Below are 4,430 nucleotides of genomic sequence, written 5' to 3'. Positions count from 1 at the left end.
CTGGCAAAGCCACGGATCCACTGCCAGCTCCAGCTCCCCATCTGGACCAGCGCTGCTGGTCAGTATGACCTGACCAGGCATGGACCACCCTGTGACCTCCCCAGGCCAGAAGCAAAGACACATCAACACCTATTTAACCCCCAAGTGAAAATGAGAGGAACAGGGCTAGAGTCAGACTACTCTGCAGGAGTTTCAATTGTTTATTTCAACATATATTTAATGAGAACCCCTATAAGAGCGTGTCAGAGTCCCCGCAGGAAACACGTGTCCCTTAAGTGTGGACTTGAAGATGGAAAGTTGCTTTTCCCACAAAAACCGTTGGCTTGAGGTGCAAATGGCAATTTGAAGGGAAGGGTTGGTAGGGCAGGGCCAGCTGCTTGCTGATTTTGATTTTGACTTGCAGCGTGGCTGCTGGAGAACTGGCAGGAATGATCAAACATGGATAATTTGCTCCTTGAAAGCCCTCCTCTGTAATCATTATGTACCTTCCACACTGTTCTAAGGTGGATAATCAGCAAACCCTGAGACTGTATGAGCCTTATAACCACACTACCTCTCCAACCGAACATCAGTTTCCTCATCTGTAAAATAAGGATCTTAATTCCTGCCTATCCACACAGATATGCTGATAGCATCAGAGGAGATAATGTAAGTGAAATAACATTACCATGCAAATTGTGAAGACCCCAGATAAAAGTACTGTACACAGATGGCATTAGAGACATGCATTCTAGTCCTGCTTTGCAAGTAAGTTACTGTGTGATTTTTGTTCTTGATCATCTGGTCTCTGTGGGCATTGGTGTCTTCGTATGTGAAATGTAAAGAGACCTTGCAACCCTGACCATTCCCCACCCCTTCAGGACCTCCACCTGGGCACAAGATGGGTGCAGCCACAGGCCACAGCTGACTTTTGCAATTGAGCAGGATGTTCCTCCTAGCTTCAAAACCAGATCTCAGTTGTAAACAAGCCTCCACTTCCTCCATGCCTCCAAAACAATATCCTCATGGGGGTGGGAAGGTAGATGGCGAGAAGGGAGGATCCTCATCCCCCTCCACCCCAACTTGCATGGCCTTTGTCTTGATGCTGCCCCACATCAGGAGGAAAACCAAGATGCGTGGGAATTTTATACTAGACTGGGGTCAGACTTTATTTTTTATTATTTATTTACTTTGGGCTATGCTGGGTCTTTATTGGGCTTCCCTGATAGCTCAATTGGTAAAGAATCTGTCTGCAATGCGGAAGACCTGGGTTTGATCCCTGAGCTGGGAAGATCCCCTGGAGGAGGGAAAGGCTACCCAGAATTCTTCTGGCCTGGAGAATTCCATGGACTATATTCCATGGGTCTTTGTTGCTACTCATGGTCTTTCTCTATTTGTGGCAAGTGGAGGCCACTCTTTATTTGCAGTGCACAGGCTTCTCATTGCAGTGGCTTCTCTTGTTGCAGATCATCGGTGCTAGACACTCAGGCTCAGTAGTTGTAGTGCTCAGGCTTAGTTGCCCCATAGCATGTGGGATCATCCCCTTCCCAGATCAGGGATTGAACCTGTGTCCCCTGTATTGGCAGGTGGATTCTTTACCACTGGGTCACCAGGGAAGCTCCAGGGTCCGCCTTTAAACTGCACTCCTCTGTCCTCCTGCCCCACCCAGGCCATCCTAAAATAGAGCTGAAGATGGGGCTAAGGAAAGATCACTCAGAGGTCACCAGAGTCCCACATCTTTACCCAGATGGGGTCACTGTTAATACAGCAACAAGGACAGCCACAAAGAAGGAAGAAAAACTCCCAAAGCCTAACTGGACTTCTTTCTGTTCTCTCTCCCCTCCTGGCCTTCACTAATGCCGGCGTCTGGCATCTCATCCTCCCTCCCTGCCCAGCCCCTGGCCTAGCCAACTTCTGTGCATCCTTCAGGTTCCAAGAGGCCTCTGGACTAGCCTAGGTTACGCCACATTGCTTAGATAGAGGCCCTAAGTCTCTTGCAATCTTTGGTACTTTCTCTCTGGTCACATTACTTATTTAACCTCATTTTCCTCTCAAACTGTTACTAAGTCCACTGAGAAGATGGCAGACTAGTGTCTCAAAATAACTATCTTCCTATTAGGGTCTGGATACCAGTTATCTATTACAGAACACAGAGATGGGAGAGGTGAGGATGTATAAAAAAGCCATTAATCTTGCAAACCTCTCCTGAAATGGCCAGCCTCATGGCGAGGATATGTACATTTCTTTTTTCTTGTAGCTGTTCACAGGTGGACAGGATCAGGATGACTCCCTGAACAAAGGCACTTTGGTTTAACCTTCAAGAAGAGAGGCTGTGTTCCCTATAGCAGGCCATTATATACAGACAGTATCCTTTCAGTGAACAAAAGCAACAGGGAGCAAAGTTTAAAGTAAAAGGAACAGATCCAACTTGTAGTCAGAATTTCCTCTAGGTGGCTAGGTGGTAAAGAATCTGCCTGCCCACTGTTTATAATAGCTAGAAAACGGAAGCATCCTAGATGTCCATCAGCAGACAACTGGATAAGGAAGTTGTGGTACATATACACAATGGAATATTAGTTAGCTATAAAAAAGGACACATTTGAGTCAGTTCTAATGAGGTGGATGAAACTGGAGCCTATTATGCAGAGTGAAGTAAGTCAGAAAGAGAAACACCAATACAATATATTCACGCATATATATGGAATTTAGGAAGACGGTAACAATGATCGTATATGCAAGGCAGCAAAAGAGACACAGATGTAAAAACAGACTTTTAGACTCTGTGAGAGAAGGTGAGGGTGGGATGATTTGAGAGAATAGCATTGAAACATGTATACTACCATATGTAAAATAGAGGACCAGTGCAAGTTGGATTCATGAAGCAGGGCACTCAAAGCCAGTGCCCTGGAACAACCCAGAAGGGTGGGGTGGGGAGGGAGGTGGAAGGGGGTTCAGGATGGGGGGACACACATGCACCCATGGCTGAGTCATGGTGATGTACGGCAAAAACCATCACAATATTGCAAAGTAACTGTCTTCAAATTAAAATAGCTAAATAAATTTAAAAAAAAAAAGAATCTGCCTGCCAATGTAGGGGACACAGGAGATGTGAGTTTGATCCCTGGGTCGAGAAGATCCCCTGCAGTAGGAAATGACAACCCACTCCAGTATTCTTGCCTGGGAAATCCCATGAACACACGGACAAAGGAGCCTGGCGGGCTACAGTCTGGGGGGGGGCGGGGGGGGTCACATGACCTAGCAACTAAACAACAATATAACATAGCAAAACTATAAGCAGTAAGAAGGCAAAACCAGGTTCATCTTACTCAATGTCTATGCTTCCAAGTGCTTATATGATTCTTGCATATAGTGGGTACCCGGTGACATTTATAGAACATCTGTATGAATGAAAAGAGTTCGAGAAGACACCCTATGCCTTGTGGTGAGGGTTAGGGAGTGGTAAGGACCAGATGTGATTGTGAAGGAGGAAACAGACAGAACAGGCTCCATCTTGACAGCAGGACTGCATCTTGGGCCAGACTGTGGACTTCGAGCTATAAGCCCAGTATCTATGGAAATGACATACCCGCTGGAAAACCAGGCCCCCGGAAGGAAGAGCTCCAGGGCTCGTACCTAGACTCTCCGCTGCCGAAAAGAATACCCTAATTATCTGTGTAACCAAATAGAATCAGACATTATATTATGCTTATTGGGGTACGGCCACAGGCCTATTGATAATTGTCCACTGTTAACTACCTAGGCTTAAGGCATATGAATCACGGGTTCAGACTAGTTTCGGGGAATTTGGGGAGGTGGGTTTGGGCACATACACTTAGGGTATATAAGGTTTTCACAAAAACTGGTCAGGGTCCTTGGCTAAGAGGAGACTCTGCCTTGGGCCCGCCAGTGTAATAAACTTCACTCCACCATCTGCATTGTCCTTCTGAGTGAGTTTGTTTCCCAGAACGCATGGTTACAATTGAATATCAGAACTTGGCCACCATCTGCCCTCCACCACGTCTTTCAAAGCTGCCCGACTTGCGTCACAACAAGACTTCTGAGTTGCTGAAGCACAAAAGGGACCCCCCCCCCCAATCCAGTGCCCCGAGTGGTTAACTTTATTCCCACTTCTGTATCATTTTGGTCAAGTAACTACCATTTACCTCACCAGTCAGGCTGAGCTAGAAATACCCTCCGACCCCAAAGAAATAACTTTTTCCTGCTGTTGCCAAAAATGCCTCTAGTTAAGGCACAGTCTAGGATAACTGATGAGGTTTAAAATACAGATGCACCCAGAACATAGAACAAGTAACTTAAAGACTGTCACTGTTGTTGTTTCTTTTTTAATTTTAAATTTATTTATTTTTTAATTGAAGGATAATTGCTTTACGGAATTGTGTTGGTTTCTGCCAAACATCAACATGAATCAGCCATAGGTATACAAATATCCC

This window comes from Dama dama, chromosome 1 (assembly GCF_033118175.1).
Source record: "Dama dama isolate Ldn47 chromosome 1, ASM3311817v1, whole genome shotgun sequence".
NCBI lineage: Eukaryota > Metazoa > Chordata > Mammalia > Artiodactyla > Cervidae > Dama > Dama dama.
This window is presented reverse-complemented; position numbering follows the sequence as displayed.